At 37.3% G+C, this 22,969-nt stretch overlaps 1 long non-coding RNA gene across 5 annotated transcripts; it reads left to right on the top strand.

Annotated features, from left to right (window-relative positions):
- Window positions 1-13,542: 13,542 nt before the first annotated feature.
- On the top strand, window positions 13,543-17,602 carry LOC141626922 (uncharacterized). 5 transcript variants are annotated; one of them, XR_012536491.1, is made up of 10 exons: window positions 13,543-13,736; window positions 14,077-14,225; window positions 14,522-14,787; window positions 14,889-15,008; window positions 15,119-15,221; window positions 15,305-15,662; window positions 15,758-16,018; window positions 16,127-16,478; window positions 16,803-16,870; window positions 17,281-17,602. It is a non-coding gene; the product is annotated as an uncharacterized LOC141626922 (long non-coding RNA). The 5 variants fall into 5 exon arrangements; XR_012536490.1 differs by lacking the exon at window positions 17,281-17,602 and having other exon boundaries at window positions 13,547-13,736; window positions 16,127-16,230; window positions 16,391-16,478; window positions 16,803-17,194; XR_012536489.1 differs by lacking the exon at window positions 17,281-17,602 and having other exon boundaries at window positions 13,544-13,736; window positions 16,803-17,194.
- The last annotated feature ends 5,367 nt before the right edge of the window (window positions 17,603-22,969 follow it).

Below are 22,969 nucleotides of genomic sequence, written 5' to 3'. Positions count from 1 at the left end.
ATGTGACCATAATTAGCGCATATTTAGCCCCCGAATTAGCCTTGTTCCCATGCTTTTAGTGCATATTTGGGTCATTTATTGTCTTTAGTTCTTTGTTTTGCATATTCTCTGAGATTTTGATCCCTAGGTAGGAAAGGAGTGCACATCTTGCATTTTCAAGGCAAAACGAGACTAAATTGATTGAATTCAATGACCAAGCATCAAGGAGAGACAAGATTAGAAGGCCTTTGTACATATTATAGTAGATGAGCATTGATGAGAAAGGATCCTTGCAACCCCGAGGAAATCCCCAAGGATTTTATGAAGAAAAGGGAAGAAAAGAAGAAGAAATAGTGCTGACCTACAATCCGAGCGGATTGTCCACAATCCGTCCGTCCTCCTCAAGCACAATCCGTGCGTCTTCCTTCAAAGACGCCCGGACAGCAGCCACAGAATCCGCCCGGATTCTCCTGAATCCGCCCGTCTTCCCTCGCCTGAATCCGCCCGTCCCGACTCCAGTATGCACGGATTCCAGTACATCGAAATTTCGTCTTCTCCAAGCTAGAAAAAAAAAGCCCTTCCTTCGAAAAATACCGGCTCCTCCCTGCTCAATCTAAAAAGTGTAATTACTAGTTTAGCCTTTAGTTAACCCTAATGCATCCACCTAATTTCCACTATAAATAGCCCATTAGTCTAATTAGAAGAGCATGTTCTTCTTATCAAGAATTAGAGTAGTTAATATCAATCAAATCTCTCTTTAGTATTGTAATCAACAATTAATCAAGTTCTAATACAAGTTTTATTTCCTTAATCTCTCTTTTGTTCATCCATTATTTTGGGTAATTGAAGATTATTTGGGTTATTATTGGGAGATTGACAACCTCTCAATCAAGCATCAAGTACTTCTTTTATGCTTTGCTTTTTTATTGGAATCATTAGTAGGTATAATTCTCTTAATCTCTCTTTAATTATTGTTAATTACTTTCATTTATTCATCATGTTTCCTTTTGTTGGTATGATTGACAACCTTGCTAGCATGATCAACATGATGATGAGTGAGTAGTGACCTAGCTAGGGTTAATGGGTAATTAGGGGAAACCAGCATGGGGAATGATTCATGCTTAAATTAATATGCTTTCATGGTTTATTTGCTTGCTTGTTTTGATCTCAACTCATGCACATGTTATGTTTGATGAAATATGAGCCTATGAATCCTTGTATTTTTTACCCATCACCTATCTTTTCATTGAGACTTGTAAGACATAAACCAACTCGAGTCTCATTAGACCATGCATGTTGTTGATTAGGGAAGACTAAGTCGACTTGTAGGTGTTGTACAATCTAATCGATTCGGCTCCGGGACCCAAACTTTCCTAGGATTGTAAGATATAACCCAACTCAATCCATCACAACAATAATTTCTTGCTTATAATTGTAGAACATGTTTGTATGATCAATTCCCATGATTCCCCTATGACCCCATGACACCCTAGTGCTTTTTATCAATTGTTTACAACCCTTTTAATTCATCTTGCTTATTTACTTTCATTGTTATTTAGTTAGTGACCTTCTACATCAACCCAAATTGTGACACCCCTAAGACACCACTAGTTTCAATAGAAATCTCATCTCAATTCCCGTCCCTTGGGATCCGACCTTTACTTGCCTCTTTACTAATTGTAGAGTTGTTTGTGAAGCTATAAATTGTGTTTTGATTCGGACGTGACCCAATGACAACATCTATTAAATTGTGAACACGAAACGGACCGATCAGACCACAACAAAAAAACGTGATCTGATCACGTCTCAAAGTGACCTAAACTACCGTTAAGGTCCATTTCAAAGCAAAACGGCTCAGTTTGAGCCCAAACAGACGCTTATTTCGTTAGCATAAGAGCATCTGACAAAGGCAAAATTCAAAATTTTGTCCCTCAACGCCCAACGAAGGTCCAACATGACAAAGACAACCTTCCCCGACTACAATGCAACCTAGTGGGGCACACAACTTAAGCAAACGAACACAACATTGTGAAATACGACGATCATTCATCTACTCACGTTTTTTTGCTCCTAGGGAGCGGGAATGGGGACCAAAATGCAAACGAAAAGCACCCCTATACTCCTAAAAAGGTTTCTAACCGAATGCAATCATCAATTTCCCTCGAAAATGGAACAAACAAAAACTCCCAAATCGATTTCAATGGGGTTAGGGTTTTGCCCTAATTCAATCAAGAAAAAGACAAACATATTCAAATGGATTCAAGAGGATTTACATACCTTGAGATGACATGATGTTTGTAGCACGAAAGCAAGCAAAGAAAGAGATAAAAAATGGCGATTATTTTTGTTGAAGTCACGTGTTTTGTCGAAGAAGATGAAGTTATTGAGGAGCAAACCTTCCTCGCGTCTTTTTACAGAAAAAAAGGGGAAGCCCCTTACATCGCACGATGGCTCGCGCCTCTTTGAGGTGTTCCTAGCTTGTTCAGCGAAATTTTGGGCTTTGGCCCAATTTCCACACAAATTCCCTATTTTCACAAATTTTAAACGACGGAATAAACAACCGTCATTCTTCAAACAAATACAAAATAGTGAAATTCAAATTCGCTAATTTCAAAAATTCAAACGACGGAATTAAAAATCGTCACCTTTCAAAAAACACAAAACAAACGAAATAGCGATGTTCAAAAATTTGTTATTTCCCCACAAAATTCAAACGACGGAATTAAAAACCGTCAACTTCCTCACAAAAAAAAAAACAAAATAGCGAAATTCAAATTCATTATTTTCACAAAATTCAAACGACGGAATTTAAATAAAAAAACGGCACTTCACAAAGAACAAAATTACGAATTTCAAATTCGTTATTTCCACAATTTCAAATGACGGCATTAAAAGCCGTCACCTTTTTTTTAAAAAAAAATAGTGAAACCTAAATTAAGTATTTCTCACAAATTTCAAATCACGAGATGATAGAATTAAATTCCGTTATCTTCCAAACAGCAAATGGCAGAATCCACATTGGCTATTTCTACAAACTCCGAACAACGGCAGTAAAAAGCGTTACCTCTCTTCGAAATTCGAAATTACGAATGATGATAACAGAGACCGCCGTTGTGGAAGTGGGCAAATGGAGGGAATTATCCATAGGGTTGAAAAATCGTCTTGGAGTCGCCACCAAATTTAAGGAAATTTGGGAACCATTTTTGAAAAGAGATTTGAGTTCGTTGTTGAATGTACGTAATGGGAAGTTCGTTAATAAAACACCCACCCCCGCCCGTTGCAATAACGGCCTCTACTTGGGACTATGATGACTAATTGGATAAGACTACGATCGTTATATGAGAGTGCAAAACACCATTTTGATCCTAACATGTGAGCGTGGTTTCTAATCGTTTAATGCATCTAATCTACTTTGTCCAAGTGATTTAGCATGTGAGGTTGATTTGAGCTATGCTAACAAGCATTCATGACTTGGCTTAGATGGGAGTGGGGGAGCCGTTGGGGAGCTAAGCTATTACAACCCAGACGATTCTTGTCGACTCGATTTGCAAACATTTGAATTAAAGATACAACTCGATCTAAATACAATTGCTAAACATGACACACGACACGAACTAGCCTACTTAGGCCTTGAAATACGTGCCATATGGTGGGGCCACGGCTCACATGGACTTTGTCCTTGGCCTCCTCATCGTTTTGCGCACGTACTTCAATTTAATTAGCTAAATACTTCAATTTAACTAACTAAAGCAAAGGTTTTGTAAAATCATTTTAACTCAAAAATAAAGGACTAACTTGACCCTTATTTAAAATACAAATTACATTGCTTTAAATGAATTAAAATAATGACAACGATTAAATTACAATAACAATTGAAATAAATCGCAATAATTAAACAAAACAAGACAACCTAAACTAAAAAGTGACGCGAAGGCTGAGGCAAACACACGACCAAACACCCGGCCGTAGGAGAGGTCAATATTGACTTTTCTAGTCATCGAGTGCCATGAATCGGATGGTAAGCATGCGCAATTCAATTAGCGAGAAGTTGTCATAAGAAGAGATGAATTCATTAAATTCTTTCAAGAATTTCATTTAAATCCTATGTTGGGTTTTGTATGACCTATTGAATGTCTAATTCAATTAACATGCTTTCTACTTGTTAATTTGGTCAAGTTACGATTTAGCAATGATAACGATACAAATAAACATACATGCATCATAAATCAAATAAATCAAATCGAACATGTGAATTAATCTTAACTATTTCATAGCTAAAATAAAAATGAGTCATTAAAACATGTGAATACGAAGAAACTAATTAAAATTTAATTTTAATCAATTTAAAAGCAAGTTGATTCATTTTATAAATTAAACATGATAATTATTTCATATTATGATATTAAACATGATAATTAGTCTAACTAAACATGTTATAGTCATAAATTAAAAGACTAAGCATGCGATTAACAAATCCAAAACAACAATTAAACCATCATTAACATATTAATCACGAAACATTAACAAATGAAACGGTAATTGAATGACGGAATAAAAAACAACTAAAAGACCCTTAGGTCGTGTACCACACGAGCAAAAGGGGAGGAATTGAGTCGGGATTCTGTGCACCCTCAACTTACATGTAGACTTGGACACCACTCGGAATTCGTATGCAAGTGTTTCTTAGAAGGTGCATCTTCGATGATTGTAAAAAAAATATTGAAACAATTTAACAAAATCAATTTCGAAAACAAAAACAATTTTCTCGCGTAAAAGGCACTTCGTGCAACGATTTTCAAATGAAGATTGTGACTTCGTTTCTTACTCAAATTTAAATCCGAAAGATGTTTTGGAATCCTTAGACTCCAAAGATTTATTTTTTAACAAAAAACTAAACCAAAAACGATTGTAAATTGACTTAACATTGACGAGAACAGGAGTAGTCCAAAACATGAGAAAACACAAACCAGAGAGCAAATCGATGCTCTAAAGTTGGTCTAATCCCTTGTATGAACTTTGTGCTTTGTTTCTAAGTATTAGAGGAGTTTAGGTTTGCTTTGTAATGTGAGGTTTTATCTGTATATGGCTCGAAAATTAGGTCAAAAAAGAACTGTCAAAACCGTCCTGTTCTTTGGTGTATATGTGTTTATTTATATAGGGAAAGGGAATGGGGGTGCTAGGGTTCGGTAATTTGGCTGGTATGGAGGCTTAGGAGTTGGCGTATGGAAGGGGTAAGAGTGTTTGGTCGAAATATGGAATGTGAAAGGATATAATCGGTATTCGAAAGAGATAAACAATTATATTCAGTTTCTGTTTTTGAGGGATTTCGTGAGCTGTTTGGATGGGTTAAATATCTATCTTTACTTGGGGAATAAGTAAGTGAATATAAGGGAAGAAATTGTGTTGGATGAGGGCTCAAAAAGGGGACCCGAGAGCTCCCTGTTTTGACTCGCAAAAACAGGGGCTTGGGTTTTGTGATGGGTGCGGGTTTTGGTGAGAGTTTATGTGTGGGGTAGGGTTAGGTTGAGGTGTTGGATCATGGGCTAGGTGATGGGTTTGGTCTAGGATAGCTAGGAGTTGGGTTGGGTGGTGTTTAGGGTGTCGAGTTGGGCTCGAAAATAGGTGACACGGGTTGGGGTTGGGGGTGTTTCGGTCGTGGGTTTAAGGTGGAAAACGGAAGGGGGAAAGGTTGTGGCATGGGGGTTTGAACCCGGGACCAAATGGGGGTCGGTTATGCAAAGTCTACTCCTCGAAGCTCGTGCTTAAAACAGTTCAAAAAGCGAGCTTAAAACCGTCTCAAAAACCTCCTTTAAAACCGCTTAGAAAAATCAATTCTTCGAATTAAAATAAAGCGATAAAATGCGAAACCATCACATTTCATTTCAAATAAATTTGAAATAAAAAATTTGAAGAATAATGTATTTTTCAAATAAATTATAAAAGCCTTAAATTTTAAATATACTTCAAAATATGAAAACCGATGAATAGACTTCATTTATTTCGAAATAATTTAAATTTCATTTAAATTATAAAACCATCAAATAACGCTTGTCCCGTATCACTAAACAGAATCCGCTAACGAGCGATATAAGTAAACATGTATCCTATCATCATGGACTTCTGTAAATTCCTATATCGACGGATACGGGTATCTACAGAGCCCCTACTTTGACCGAGGCCTGGACAAGGCGAAAGTCAAAGTATACCCCAGGTCCCTCTCGACCTGAGGATTCCGCGGGTCGTTTAGAGTCCGTTAGACTTGCGTGTGTAAGCTCGCCAGCCATAAGAAGAGATCATACATGAAACTTTGCTGGGGATTGATTCTAGCTTCTGTTGCGTCAAATCATCACCATTGGTCGTCGACCCATAAACTTGCATATATGGTGGGTTGAGCCTTATCCTTAGGCGCCTACTTATCCGTTGTGATGGAATCAAACTCGCATCGTAGTTCGGCATACCTTGGCCTTGGCATCCTGCAGTCTCGACCCAAAACGGAGCTTTCAAAAAGGAGGTTGCCGTCATATTTTGGAGATACCTCTCCTATAATGTCCATACTCTTCGAGTTGCATGTGCATTAGCTCAGTTGAGCTGCGATTCTTCATCATTAATGCCCAACATCTGAGCAATGTTGCTGTAATATCACTCGTTGCGTTCCGCTGGGGCATATTTTCATCTTAGTAACCCGACGTGGATTACTTTACTTGGTGGAGACTTCTCCATTCATCATTATAGCAGTCTTTGGAGCTGAAAGCGACAGAGCCCCCAGTTACATTGGGTATAAAGTTTCTGACTTTAGGGCGCCTAGCTGAAGCGTACATGCTTAAACTCGGTCATATATCATCACAGAAATCACATAATGTTATCCCGAACGTTCGGAAATCATAGCTAGAACATGGATGGGCTCGAGTCCCAAACTAAAACATTGAACTGGGTTTTTTACCCGATTTGCATAAAAAATGGGCTTCGCCCGGAATTGACATTTCATTTTGAAAATGGGCTTTGCCCGAAACTGACTTTTGAAAATGGGCTTCACCCGGAACTAACATTTGAAAATGAGCTTCGCCCTGGCATAACATTTTTGAAAAAAGCTATGGGCTTTGAAATTTGGATGAGCTTTTCATATGACGGGTAGGCATGTTTCGAGTCTCTAACTCGGGTGATCTGTAATACTACGGTTTTATGAGTCTCTGGGTACTCTATCGAGTAGGACTTACTCTTTCGAGTAAGGGTGAGTTGCAGTTTAAAATAGTTTCTGACCTGTAGGGTAGTCGATCGAGTAGCCTTGGTACTCGATCGAGTAGGCGGCACTCGATCGAGTACGGCAGTTACTCGATCGAGTAAGTGTGTTTTACGGGGTTGCTTTGTCGGGTTTTGCTAATAACGCGAGTTTAATATAACAGGTTTCCGTCAGTTTCTTTAATCACTTTTATCCTTTCTAAACCTTTCAAAAGAAAAAGGAGTTACGTAGTTCTCTCTCGTTGCGTTGTTGGCAAATCCCCAAGGCTGGGAGTGTCGGATCATCTCGTTCTTTGCATCATAGTGTTCCTTGCGTCAAGGGTAAGATCTACATACCAATTTTATAGTATTTCATTAAGTTTCATTAAACCCTAATTTTGGGATTGGGGGTTTTCTATGTTTATGTTGATGTGGTAGTGATTGTATGATTATGTGTATAGGAGAAGGGTTCGTAGAGGAAAGGTTTTGAGACAGTTTCTAGATCGTCTGATGTTTGTGTTGCATTCCAGGTAGAGTTTCCCTACTCAGTATTAGTCCCATAATGCATTGTTGGTGTTGTGTAATTGCTGATTATTATCGTATTGGTTTTATAACGGTTGTTGATTGATTGTTGTTGATGGTTGTGATTGTTTGTCTCTGGTTCTCGAGATGCGTTCTCGGCTGAGTGGAGTCACTTGCGGAAGTGGCTTCACGCCCTAGTTTCGCCCTCCGTGGAACCCGCCACGGGAGGGGATGTGCACATTAATGGGACAGGGTTATCGCTCGGTATGATGAGCGCGGATTTGGTGGGTACGGCTGCGGTCCCCCACTGGCAGGGCTGGTCCAGTGGACAGTCGGTGACGGAGATTGATTGGTGTGGGTGATTGTGTGTGACTGTTTGAGCTATGTTGTTTATCGTCTTTTTATTGGTTATATAAATTGTGTGATTAGTACTAACCCCGTTTAATGTTTTAAAAACTGTGGTGATCCATTCGGGGGTGGTGAGCAGTTATTGAGCAGATATGATATGACGCGTATGGGATAGCTGGGATGAGTCATCACGTGGCGCTTAGAAGTCTTCCATTGTGTCGACGGTGTTTTGTAGCTTTGATAGTTTTAGCAATGAGACCGTCTAAGAACCTTGTATTTCGATTTATCGCTTTTGGTTTTGATCATGTAATCACTTAAACTATGTTTACTTTTAAAGTACGTTTCTTTATTGTCTTATGATTATCATTGCCTCGGGTAACCGAGATGGTAGCACTTCCATGCCTTAAGTGGTCCTAGTAAGGCACTTGGAGTATGGGGGTGTTACAAAATGGTATTAGAGTGACGATCCTGAAACCTGTAACCAATGAATCCAATGAACATAGGGAGTCAATTAAAATGAACCCGGGGTAGAAGTTGTAGGAGCTAATGCAAAGACTTGGGAGACGTCCTAAAGTCGCGAACTCGCCCTACAATTTTGAACCGGTCACCATGGGATATGAGTCGGGATCGCTATGTGTTTATCTTGTGAATTGTGTATCTATATAGTGATGTGTGACATGAATCAGTGGGTGTACGTATGTGGATAATGGGGAATGTGTAGAAAAGATGGTGATGATGTGATTTCTTATGTTGTTGATTGAAAGCATGTTGCATAATAGTTGGTTTACAATGTTGGTTGGAATTGTTAGAAAAGTGTATGAGAATGATGAGTAATGTGGGGGGAAAAAGGAAGTAGTTCATATGTTATATGATTATCTATAATTTTGTTTGTGTAATTTTATATAATGATTTCTTATACATGTCTACTATTGTTCATATGTATATGTTGTATGAAGAATGTGGTGGAAATGGATGAATTGATTGGAAAAGATGGAGTGGCAATTGTATGAGGATATGAATTTTGTGATTATGAATATGTTTAGGTGACGAAGTGTATTTGTAATATTGTTGTATTAGTAACATGGAAATAAGATTTGTAATGTATGAGTATGTTTTGTTTACGAAAAGTGATAAAATAAAAGCATGTGCGTAAGTCATGATTGGCAAGTTAAATAAATTATTTGCATGATGAATGTTGTTGCTTTGCTTTCGAAAATAGTAACATATGATTGGGACTACTGGTTTTATGAGTATTGGATTGTTTTTGTTTACCATGTTGTCGTTTAAGTTGTTTGGAGGTAAAATTAAGTAGTTATGTTTTTCGATTATAAAGAGGTTGTCTTTAAACTGTTATAACTTGATATTTATAAATTATTTTAATGTGATTCCAATTGGAGGTGATAGCTTGTTCTTTTACGATTCTAACGATAGGTCATACGCCCAAAACGACCAAGAAATGAGTGCGTTATGGCTGTTTTACGAAAACTGGACAGTGCTGAGAAATGCGTAGGTACTCGATCGAGTAGCCTTGTTACTCGATCGAGTAGGTGGCACTCGATCGAGTACATTAGTTACTGGGATCGAGTAGCCCTGGTGATTTGTTTTACGTGCTTCTGATCTTCACCTACTCGATCGAGTAAGTCTCTTACTCGATCGAGTGGCCCGTTCTCGACCAAGTGACCCCTATTTTGGGTCATATGCTTATCTTTAGACTTTGTTGCATATCATGTTTAATTCAAAGGTGTTATTTTGCTTATTTATGCATTGTTTTACATGTATGTTGGTCTTGACGCGTAAGTTACCCAATCTTGTGGTGTAGTGAGTGGCACCTGTGGTGAGTATGAATTCGGTGGGAGGACATGAGTTATATGTGGTTGCGATAGATAGTGGAAAAAGAAAAGGAAGATCGTTATGGCTTAATTGAGACATAGAGCATGTTTTCTGAGATGAGATGAGATGAGTGATATGATTGTGTATTGAGTAACGTAAAAGTAAGTGCATATGGGCAAGGGATGATTTGAGTCTAAGGAACGTGAGAATGAAAGGATTGAGAGTAAGGATGTGGATAGTGGCAAATTGAGATGTGTAAAGAATTATGGAGGGAGATGGTTAGGAGTCGTGTGGGTTAAGAATATACATAGTGAAAGTTTGTTTTAAAGGGGTTGAGAAGAGTGGTATATAGTGAACTTTGTGGAGACATGTCGCGAGGTGGATTTGTAGACAGTGAGTGAGTTTGGGAGATTTGGTATATTAAGAGGTGAAACTATTTTGGGATTTCCATGGACAATTAGCGGTATGAAAGGAATTTTGATTTCTAGAGATGTAAAAAGGGAGATGCAATTGTTGAACATTAAACGTTGATTTTATGGATAGATTAGTGGCAAGTGTGAGTGATAGCATTATAAGAGAAGATCCATGGTAAGAAAGAGTGAGATGATATCGATATAAAATAATGAGATGTGAGTCTTGGAACAATGGGAAAGTAACCGGAACACTAAAGAGTTAGGTAGAAGTGATAAGGAGTTAAATAGTTAATTGATTTTGTCAAGTGTAAAAGAAAAGAATGAGGGGAGTAAAACTAGGAAAATGTTGACCGGAGTTATGTGACATAAAAGTAAGGAATCATCGAGATGTATGATACTATCAAGAGTAAGTAAATTAATGGTTATACAGAAGTTTCAGGACAACATGAGTATGCATGAATTTCGAGGAATTAAGGGAGTAAGAAGTTGGTAGAATATCTGCATGATATGAGATTTTGGTGGTGAGTCGGATGACTATACTATTAAGGATAGTATTGGGAAGAATGTTGAGGTAATGTTGTTGATGGATTTGATGTTCGTTATTTGGGATGTTAACCACAGATAGGAAAGAAATCGTGATGTTTAGAGATGAGTGTAAGAGGTTTGATGCCCGGACAGTGGTAGTGTTATGGTTTGTGACTAGTGGTTAAGGGTGATGGTATACTAGAAAGGTAGCAATCTAATGAGGTTGATTTTGTAGAGGCCGGATTGATATGTATGGTTGTAAGGAAGTATAAGATGTGGTCAGATGAGGCGGGTGCTAATAGTTGAATAGTAATGGTATGGTTGTACTTGGCATGAGGTGATGGTTATGCGAATGGGGGAATATGTTATGAGGGGCATATGAGTTAAGCTCGGGCGACAAGTAACCTTTATCGAGTGGTAACTTACGTGATCAGGACTGACTAGGTGGATGTGATTACGGGTCTATGATGTGTATAAATGTTTGTGTGAGGTTCTGACCTCACTGGAAGTGGTATGGTGTGATAGTTATAAAGCTGTTATCTGAATGTTCTGTGATATATGTTGGACACGGTAATTTAATTGAATGATATTCAAAAAGTAATCATTTGATTGATCTGGCATGACTGGTTATACTTGTATGTATTCATGATATATGTTATTCCCTGATGTGGTAAGGGGATGATGTTCATGAGGTTATTATCTGTTTAATTCATATAATATGTTGTTTTGTGATTTAGTAAAGTGGATTTGAGTAAGTTTTTCTTGTCCGAGAAGTTATGTTGAGTCACTGCTTATGGGATAATGTAAGTTGTGATGACTATCGATAAGGTTGTGGTGCCTCGGGTGGTGATCCGGGCACGGTATTTAGTGTTGTGATGCGGGTATTTTCGCACTGCGGTGCGGCTGTTGGTGGCGGTGTTGCGATGCCATCACCGGTTGTGGTGGAGTAGGCGGGATGTTTATGATTCGAGTTTCGAAAGTACATACCAGTTACACATAAATTGTTGTTTTTTCTGATGTGGCTTCCTGTGAGTTTCAGTTTGTACAGATAGACAGTTGTTTTGTTTATTGATGTTTTTTAGCAGTTAGGTTTTGGAATGAGGGTAGAGTATGATATGAAAGAGAGTTGTATATGTTTTCGTTGTTGTCATGGTATAGTGACATTCTGTTGATGGGACATAGTTGTGAGAAGTTGTTACAGTAATTTTGATCTTGTTTTAAGATGAGGCATCGATAGTCATAGTCATGGCAAGTGATTCGTGGAACATGTGTTGTAATGATCTGAAAGCGGCAGGTAGTTCATAATCTTTTGTTGAGATACTGAGTGCATGGTATTGGGATTTGGTGTCATGTTAAGTTATGTATGAGTTTTGTGGTAATGAAAGAAAAGAACTTGAGGAGCTAGTGTCAGTGTACGTAACAAGTTTGGATCGTGAGTTATGCTTTTGACGATGGGAGTTTTATATAGTTTATATAGAGAGGTATGTCGTATTGCGGTAATGTGGAAAAGTTGAAGTTTTGGGTTAAGCTAAAGATTTTGAGGTACAGGTTAGGGGTGTGACGAGTGAATTGAATTATGAGAATTGTTTAAGTAAGAGAGCCTTGGATATATGCATGGCGAGTGCTTAGAGTATAGGTGGTTATCTATGACATGTGAGGGTGATGAGAATAATGAGAAGATATAACTAAGGATATAGTATTAGTGAGTTACGAGGACGTAACATTTATCTTAAGAGGAGTAGGATGCGATAAAATAGATTTTGATAGTTGTGCATATGGTAGTATATTCACAGTAGAGTGTTGGTGTAGAATAAAGAATGAAGTTGTATATTTTGTGGTTGATGTTGTTAAAAGGCCATGGACGTGCTTGTAGTAGTGTGATGTTTAGGAGTGTGAGAATATTTCACTAGTGTTGACAGTTGGATGATGAGGTTATGAGTGTGAGTAAACTTCGAGGACGAAGTTCCTTTTAAGGGTGGTAGAATGTAACATTCCGTTTGATGTCTATGAGTGTCTTGATTTTTGATTTGGTAGTGGATGATATATTATGGAGCTAGCAGCATTAGAGGATGATAGTTGGTAGTGTAAGGAGTTAGTGTCAGAAGAGTTTATGATGTGGTAGATACGATATCGTGAGTCATGTTGTGGAAGTAAACATAGTTGGTGGAGTGGGTGTTAAGAGTTCATGATTTATGTTTGGTCAAGTTCTTGAGTTCTTAGTATGTTGTTGTGTCTTGGTCGGGTTAGTATGGTTGTTTTTAGGTATGGGTTGAACTTCGGGCACGAAGTTCTTTTTAAGGAGGGAAGACTGTAATACTACGGTTTTATGAGTCTCTGGGTACTCTATCGAGTAGGCCTTACTCTGTCGAGTAAGGGTGAGTTCACTAGTAGAAAAAACACTTATTGCGTCAATTTATTTGCATCGGTTCTATAAAAACTGACGCAAAAAGTACTTAGTTTTGGCGGGAATGCAATTTTGCCCTATAGTCAAGCTTTTTGCGTCAGTTCTTCGAAAAAACTGACGTATATAATGCGTCGGTTCTGAGCAAAACCGATGTATTTGATCAAATACATCAGTTATGTTACTAAACCGACTTATTTGGTATTATGTTTTTGCATCAGTTATATCTAAAACCGATGCAAATGATGTTTAATTAAAAAAAGAAAACGATTAAACACTCATATAGTCATACCACTACCCACATACTCAATACACACCTCCTCTAACCTTCGTCACTCTCCACGCTTCAAGCTTTAACGCTCTCGACTATCACTCCATAACTCCTCACGTGCGACGCCTCACTCCACTATTACAACGCCGGCAAATGCTTAGGCTGTGCCGATAGTCGCAAAGTCGTCGCCATCGTCGTTACTCCCAATCTTGTGGCTCTCGATTTTCACTAGGTTCGTTTTTTCTCCATCTCATTTTTTTCAATTTCTTTGTTGATTTTAGTTCTGATTTTGTTTGTTACAATATTAATGTTGTCTTTGTCGATTCTTGGGTGAAATTCATTGATTCATTAATTTTTTTTCTATTTCAGCCCTACTAGATCTGGGTTTTTTTTCGGATTTTGATTGATGATTTTTGCCTAAATTTATTTTGTGTGATGATTGGTTAGTGTTGGTTTTCTTGTTTCAAGTTTGTTTCTTTAATTTCTGAGCCAGGGTTTTGTTTTTTTATAGAATTGGGGAAAAATTGTTTTGATGTTAGATTTTGTCTTATGACTTCTCTTAACACTATCAGGGAAGAAAGAAGACAATCACAATGACGCCCCTGGGCTCAATAATAGCTCTGATCAAAATGATACAACCCCTAAATCATATATTGGTAGAAGGTGGATTCGGAAATTTCTTCTGCTGGTTTTTTTGGGGATTTTTTACATTCATTTCAAGGTACATTTTCTGCTTTTCATTTCATTGTATTCAAGTATTTATGTTTTTGTGTGTCTTTTGTGGAATGCTTGTACTGCATTAGCTTACTCTTTTGATAGCAGGCTACATATTTCAAAGATGCAGATCGTCTTTAGCTTTCACCCTTCCCTTGTTTAAAGTTGCCTTTGGTCCAATGAATATTCGACAAATTGTTTATGTATTTGATATTTTTCTTATCTCATTTATAACCAGTCGTCTAGTTTTTCATTTTGGCTAAGTTATAATAAATAAAAGTAAAGTACTATTACTCTTGGTAGGATGGGTGATCACTTATGGAGTTCACTAATTGAGATGAAAGTGACTCAGTGAGGATGAAAGGCAGGGGTGGATTTGGGGGTAGGATGGGCTAGCCACGTGCCTATACGTGCGAGAAAAAAAACTGGAAAACCCACAAAACAGATGCCTTCTTCTCTCCCACAGCACAAACCACAGGCAAACGAGACATGATGCCGGATTGACACCACGACCTTCCGGGTACTGAAATATGTGATGGGCACAATGGTATTACAGATCCAAGGACACAGTGAGTGAACTTCACGAAGCTTCCTTCACAACTGTTTCAGTGTTTTGTATCAAGCCCTTTTTCATTAATCTTTATGCTTTATTTGCCTTGGTATTTGTCAGGTTATCAAAGAAGCCTTTACTTTGAGGGAAGGGAAGCGCATTTTTCCTTCTGATATCCAAGATGATAATCCTTTAGACTGTCTTATAGAGAAGATTAAGATAGTTAGGGTGAAACCTAATGTAAGTCCTACTAATCTACTTTATTTATTTTAAACATTGATTTTTTCTGTACTGATAAAATGCTCTTACATATATCTGATATGTGTGTATTTTCGTTTTTTCGATTTCAGTTTGACATTGTTGCTAAGCAGTCTGCAATCTCAGAGTGTGATTATTATTACTAGGATATGAAATACTTGGTGCCGTACTCTACTTTCATTGTCCCAACACATGGTATGGCTTCCTCTAGCTTCACACTGTTATCCAATGGGTTGTGCTAATTTGTTGCTATGAGATAACTTTAAGCATGTTTGCAGAAGCTGTTCCGGTGCAAGGCAATTCACATTCTTCTTTATCTAGTGAAATGGATGAGATGAAAGCCGGAAATGATGAAGTGAGTCAAGTAGACGAGGTACCACGTCCTGAGATGCGGCTGTTAGACCTCTACTCAGGTTGTGGTGCAATGTCAACGGGGTTGTGCTTGGGTGCTAACTTGCAAGGCATCAACCTTGTCACCCTGAGTACTATGCGCTGAATTTATTTATGCTACCTCAGGTTGTACTCTTTTCAATCCCTCTAAATATTTATTTTTACTTTTTGTTCTTATAGAAATGGGCAGTGGACATTAACAAGTATGCTTGTGAGAGTCTTAAACTCAATCATCCAGAGACTAAGGTATAGACACATGCCTTGAATACGTTTCTTTGAAGCGTTATTTTGTTGTTTCAATTTAGTGCTCATCAGTTGCTAGTTTTATTCAATACAATCAGGTAAGGAATGAAACAGTCGATGACTTTTTGACTCTACTCAAAGAGTGGAAGAGGTTATGTGCAAGCTACTTGTTGATTGAGAGTGGTGATACTCACGAAATAGTTGATGCTCTGAAAGTTGAGGATGGTGAAGATGTTGCGGAAGACGAATCTGAAGAAGCAGAAGATTTAGACAATGAAGAAGTGTATGAAGTGAAGCAAATCGTTGGCATTTGTTACGGTGACCCCAAGGGTAATAATAAGGCTAGCCTATATTTGAAGGTATCTTTGAAGTTTGAATCTGCTTAAACTTCTATTCTGTTAAACAACCACACATGGTTGATATAATAGTCCTTATCGCTAAACCTGTGATTTAACCAAACAATATAGGTGCACTGGAAGGGTTATGGTCTTGATTATGATACTTGGGAACCTTTTGACGGGCTAGGGTATAGAACCTGAACTTAGGCATACAATCTGGATTTTGGCGTGGGGTAAGTGAAATCCTTAACTCAAAAATTTACATTTTTCTTGCTAAATATTTAGGTTGATCTCACATATGAAACTGTCGCACATAAGACTCGCAGAAACCTTAAAGCCATTATTCATGAAATGTGGAGTTTTCAGTACTCTGATAACTAATTGTTTGCTCAGAATGTGAAGCTGTTATCTGAAGACATTAAACTGATGAAACAAACGATACTTTGCACTGTTCCGCGTGTGTTAGATATAATCTATGCAGGTCATAATCACCATATTTCTATTGACTTTATGTTTTTTTTACCTCAAACATCAAATTATAACAACATTATTCAACCGCGTTAAAGTGTCCTGCCCTGAAAAACACAGGTTTCAGGTGATCAGAATGAAAAATTTGTTAAAAAATCACGTAAACCGGCTGCTACTTTAGTAACAGTATGTTTCGTGAATATACTGAGCCATTTCACTTTATTTCCTGCATTACAAATACATCTCGAGAAGAAACCCACACTTTAAGGAGTTATCGAAACAATTCTAGTACTACTCATCTGTTTAAGCTTCTGATGGTTTGCAGTCTGACTCTCAGGTTTAATGGAGAAGATCAATTCAAGTGGTACTGTGAAACTTTACATTATTCAATCTCGCCTACTCCTAGTAAGTAAATCTCTCCTCACAAATTTATCGTACTGAGATCATGGTAACATTCTTCTGCCTTGCTTTTGATCAGCCCAACACCTATCACAAATTTGTTTATGTATATTTGATGGCAGGTTTGATATACTAGCACCGTACAATTCATTTGATTAACTTTGATTAAAATACCTCACACAAAGAATAAAAAGTAAACAAATGACCGAGAGTAAGGCAGTACTATTATTTTATTCTATTTCCTCGTCTCTAATGGCATAATTCTCCATATAACAGCATAGAATTAGGTGGACATTCATTTGATAAGCGAGCTATCTAATATGTTGTTGATTCCGGTGATTAAGGTCGAGGAACTTCATCGAATGTCGACGGCATACTCCTTATTTCTTTCTTTTTGCGTTCGCTTTTTGTTACAGCATTGCAATTCTGATTATTAGCTTAAGGGTGTTGTCAAATCTGTGTTGAAAGAAGTTTTGCGGACACTGAATCTGGCTGAAGGAAGTTCTCAACTATGCTCTTGATCATCCCAGAACTTGTCAATCTTTTAGTGGGTTTGTGGCATCGAGTTTGGATTGATGTATAGTTTTATGTAAGTTTTACTAGATGTTTAGAGAACATTTAGTATAGATTAGCTTAGTAACTTTGACGTTTGTGGGATTATTTGTACTTTGGATTGTATTTGGAACTTGTTGGGTTGAATAAGATGTATTGTTTTACATGTGATGTATTAGTGTTTGGTTGGATTTCATGTTACAGGTTTTAAGTTTTGGTATTATCGGATTGCGAGTTTTATGTGATTTCGGCAACAAATTTTTATATATAAAAAAAAGCATTAATAAATTGCGTCGGTTCTTGAAAGAAATGATGCAATTGAGAAAAATGAATTGGCCCTAAAACAAAATATCAATTGCATCAGTTATGATAACAAATGACGCAAAAAATAAAGCAAATACATCGGTTCTATAAAGAACTGATACAAAAAATAAAGCAAATACATCAGTTATGATATCAATTGCGTCAGTTTTTAAACACAACTGACGCAAATGGTGAACTTTTTGCGTCAGTTTTTAAGACAAAACTGATGCAAATGTTGAACTTTTTACGTCGGTTCCACAACTGACGCATATCAAATACGTCCCCTCGATATACGTCAGTCAAAAACCGACGCAAAATGCCCTCTACAACTGACGCAATAGGGGTTTTTTCCATTAGTGGTTGCAGTTTAAAATAGTTTCTGACCTGTAGGGTACTCGATCGAGTAGCCTTGGTACTCGATCGAGTAGGCGGCACTCAATCGAGTACGTCAGTTAATCGATCAAGTAAGTGTGTTTTACGGGGTTGTTTTGTCGGGTTTTGCTACTAACGCGAGTTTAATATAAAAGGTTTCCGTCAGTTTCTTTAATCACTTTTATCCTTTCTAAACCTTTCAAAAGAAAAAGGAGTTACGTAGTTCTCTCTCGTTGCGTTGTTGGCAAATCCCCAAGGCTAGGAGTGTCGGATCATCTCGTTCTTTGCATAAGAGTGTTCCTTGCGTCAAGGGTAAGATCTACATACCAATTTTATAGTATTTCGTTAAGTTTCGTTAAACCCTAATTTTGGGATTGGGGGTTTTCTATGTTTATGTTGATGTGGTAGTGATTGTATGATTATGTGTATAGAAGAAGGGATCGTAGAGGAAAGGTTTTGAGACAGCTGCTAGATCGTCTGATGTTTGTGTTGCATTCCAGGTAGGGTTTCCCTACTCAGTATTAGTCCCATAATGCATTGTTGGTGTTGTGTAATTGCTGATTATTATCGTATTGGTTTTATGACGATTGTTGATTAATTGTTTTTGATGGTTGTGATTGTTTGTCTCTGGTTCTCGAGATACGTTCTTGGCTGAGTGGAGTCACTTGCGGGAGTGGCTTCACGCCCTAGTTTCGCCCTCCGTGGAACCCGCCACGGGAGGGGATGTGCACATTAATCAGACAGGGTTATCGCTCGGTATGATGAGCGGGGATTTGGTGGGTACGGCTGCGGTCCCTCATCGCGGGTGGTCCAGTGGACAATCGGTGACGGAGATTGATTGGTGTGGGTGATTGTGTGTGACTTGTTTGAGCTGTTGTTTCTTGTCTTATTGGTTATATAAATTGTGTGATTAGTACGACCTGTTTAATGTTTTAAAATGTGGTGATCCATTCGGGGTGGTGAGCGATTATTGAGCGGTATTATATGACGCGTATGGGATAGCTGGGATGAGTCATCACATGGCAGTTAGAAGTCTTCCGCTGTGTCAGACCGTGTTTTGTAGCTTTGATAGTTTTAGCAGTAGACCGTCTGAGAACCTTGTATTTCAGTTTATCTGTTTTGGTTTTGATCATGTAATCACTTAAACAATGATTACTTTTAAAGTACGTTTCTTTATTGTCTTATGATTATCATTGCCTCGGGTAACCGAGATGGTAGCACTTCCATGCCTTAAGTGGTCCTAGTAAGGCACTTGGAGTATGGGGGTGTTACATGATCGACCCATAAGTAAACATGGGCAAGACATGGCCCGTAAAACATAAAAAAAACCGTAAGTGTGGACGTCTTATTAATTCTAATATTGACTTGTTGGGGATAAAAAAGTAGATTGGCCATTCTGGCCCACGAAACGCAAATAAAGCCCGTGACAACGAACTTTGGTGCGATAAAGGGTGAAGAGGAAACCCGGAGTCCCACGCCCCAAGGCCTTCGGCCGTGTTACTTGGGTGGCAAGTGTTAGGTTCATATACCTATTATTAGACCCTTCTAATAGTGAACTAATTAACATATTAATATGAGTTCTTTAGATCTAGTGCATGCATAACAAAATAAGAGATGAAATAAGAAAAAAAATGTTCCTTACATTGTTATATGGCTCGAAATAATAGGCACAAATAAGGTCAACTTCCTTATTTGGTCTTGAGCTTAAATGTAATGGATGATCCTCCTTAATCCCAAGTATTGAGATCCTCCTCTTGATTGCACCCAAAACAAATCCCTTAAGCTAATATATTAACTAACTAGATTAATATACTAGTATCGTTAAAATGATTCTAATAATATTCTTATTACTACACTAGTAATCTTATATTGTTATTAGAATTTCGGATGAACAATCCTTTGGTTTTCTAAAACTAATTTTAGAGAGAAAAAAAAAATGAAAGAGAGAAGATGAGAATGCATGCATAAGAACGAATGAATGAATAAGAGAACAAATTCTCTTCAACCAAAGAGGGGAAACCGGTGGGGGTGTGTAAGAGCCAAGCCAATGCATGATCTTGCCTTTTCTTATTTTATCTTACCCAAAATTGTAGAGTAGCTTTTTTTGGTTTTTAGGCTATCATGATGTTTTTTAACAATTAAAAACAATAAACCTCAAAACCCTACAACACCCTCTATATAACCGGTTTTTCATCTTATATGGACCTCCATTTTATTTTGTCAATTTATCTTTTATCACACAATATGTCACTTGTAGTATGTAATATGTTATTAATTAACTTAATACATATTTATCAAATAAATATCATTATATACATTAATTAAATTACATATAACAAATTGTCCAGCGATTCTTGATCACATAAATAAAATGGGTCATATAATTATAATTCACAACATATTGTAATTATATTTAACCATTCATACTTATCTCAATTGTTTCACAAACAATAATAAATTTTAGTAATAAAATATTTTAATTACTAAAATAAATCTTATTTAATCAAATTACAATAAGATATAAATATTCTCTCTCACAAAAGAATTGTTCAATTTTAAGGAATTGATTAATATGTATCGTCATACAATTAATCAATTTGTCTATTAAGGGAGTTGTCCTATAGGTGTGACCTTAATGGATCAACTGATCACCACCGTCAAATGACAGTAATGTCAAACTCTAGTTAGCCAATCATTACTGATTAATGTTGATAAGTTGACTATATAAATGAATCATCCCATACGTATTCTTAACTTGAGATTTAAACATGTGGTCGCACTATTGTTGAGGACATATACTCCAACAATCTCTCACTTGTCCGAGACAAGTGTGCGTCACCAATTCTCTTGTCCTATTACAATCTCCCACTCAATGCAAGGTGTCTTGCAGGTCGTATTTACATTTGATCATATCTTGAGTGGTTTCCTCGATCTTGAGAGTAACTGTCTGACCGGAATTATCTACCATAGATACCTTCCGAGCGTGGCCACACATTTTAAGTTCACTACTCCTCGAGTGGCCTTGAGATTTCAAATAACCCTGAGAAGGGGGTGGACAATTCCTATCGCACTATTCCCTTCGTATAGCCACAGTTCATCATGACCCAAAATATACTCATTTGACTTCAGTTACAACAGTCGTAGAGTATAAATCAAAGCCATTCAGAAATTTGTGCCAAGTTGGGCGAATAGTCTCTAGTCAATAGAATCGACTCATAAGAATACTATAGTAGCTCTCGCCACGACCAGGCTTTATGAATTATCAGAACACTATAAGCGGTCACTGCCCGACAGAGTGTCTCATACAGTCTGTCTATGTGATCGACTAGTCATCCCATATGACCATATGGCAATTGAACTTGCCATCAATCGCATCGCACTCTAGTCACTTCGAGAGGTCACCTCCTATAAGTAACCAGGGGCACATACTATGTCAATCCAGTTCACTTCAATGGGGTTCAATATTGTTTTAACAACCCGTTTGGATTTAACAAAGTAATGAATGAGTTTAAAGAAACTCAAACGATAAATGCGATTATCACATATGAATAGTCAATACCTTATTACTACTTCATATCTTATAATCTGTAGTGTACATTTTACACTAATTAAATTGCAATAGAAGCTTGGTAAATGGATATACCATATACCCATGCATTCCAACGTTATTAATTGCTATTTCCTTTTATTCAATGTTATTTCTAATAACATGAATTTATCTAAGTACATGTCTATTTTTCTTACTAGACTTGGGCTCTTGTACATGGAATATGCTCCCACTGTTATCATATAACTTGTGATAAAGGCTTTGGTAGAGGGATTTACTCTCATTCCCAACGTTGACCATCTTATCACAATTTACTTAGATTCTGTTTGTAGAATTTGCAATGGTCGAAACTAAAACATTTCTCTAGTCTCTTACTCCTAAGTCAATAAAATCGGCCTAGGATTTCGATAAATCCTTATAGTTTGGAAACTAGAGTCTGTGTAACCCTTCAACACACAACTTAGTTTATCATCCAAACATAAGAACGAATCCCCAATTATGTTCAAGAATCTCAAAGGATGTTCTTTAAGGCTTTCAAAAGACCATCATTCGAATTAACTTGTTATTGACTTATTATGCTCCAATCATATGATTCATCACGGCATGTGCATATAATGGCACACATGATCGTTCTAATGGAGGAAACATTAGAAATCGATTTCATGTGATCAATAACTTATTTAGGTTCAGTGAATGACTATGACTCTATCATAGTAATTCCACATTCATCACTATGAACAACCTACTCAACCTTGTTGATGTTTAAACAGATATGACAGAACTTATCATCATAAGGCTCTCGACTCTATGCCAATATTCTCTCAAATTTAACACATAGATTCGGAAATATAGAATACGTTACACCTTTTCCGAGTCTCCCAATCACTCTTTCACAGAGGAGTACATTGGTAAAGTATTCACAATGGGAAGTATGTCATCAACATATAAGACATGGAAAAATAATTCTGGCTCCCACTTAACTTCATGTATAAACATGATTCTTGAACAATGTGAATGAAACCATTCTCAATTATTACATGAACGAAAAGTATGATTATTACAATCCTTTGATGCTTGCTTAAGACCTTTCTAGGATCGCTTAAGTAAGCTTTGCTAGTATGTTAGGATTCTTAGATCTTTATCTAAGGTTTTGTGTTCCATACACATCCTTCTCTAAATTCCCATTTTAGAAAAGCGAATTTTTAATATCATTTGCCATTCTTCATCAAAATCAAATGTGGCAATTCCTAACATGATTTATCTTGATTAACATCTTCATGTCAATCTATGCTTTTAGGTACTCTAAATCTCTATTTACTTTAAAGAGACAA

This window comes from Silene latifolia, chromosome Y (assembly GCF_048544455.1).
Source record: "Silene latifolia isolate original U9 population chromosome Y, ASM4854445v1, whole genome shotgun sequence".
NCBI classification, from domain to species: domain Eukaryota; kingdom Viridiplantae; phylum Streptophyta; class Magnoliopsida; order Caryophyllales; family Caryophyllaceae; genus Silene; species Silene latifolia.
The sequence above is the reverse complement of the archived record's forward strand: the minus strand, read 5'-3'. Positions and strand labels throughout refer to the sequence as shown.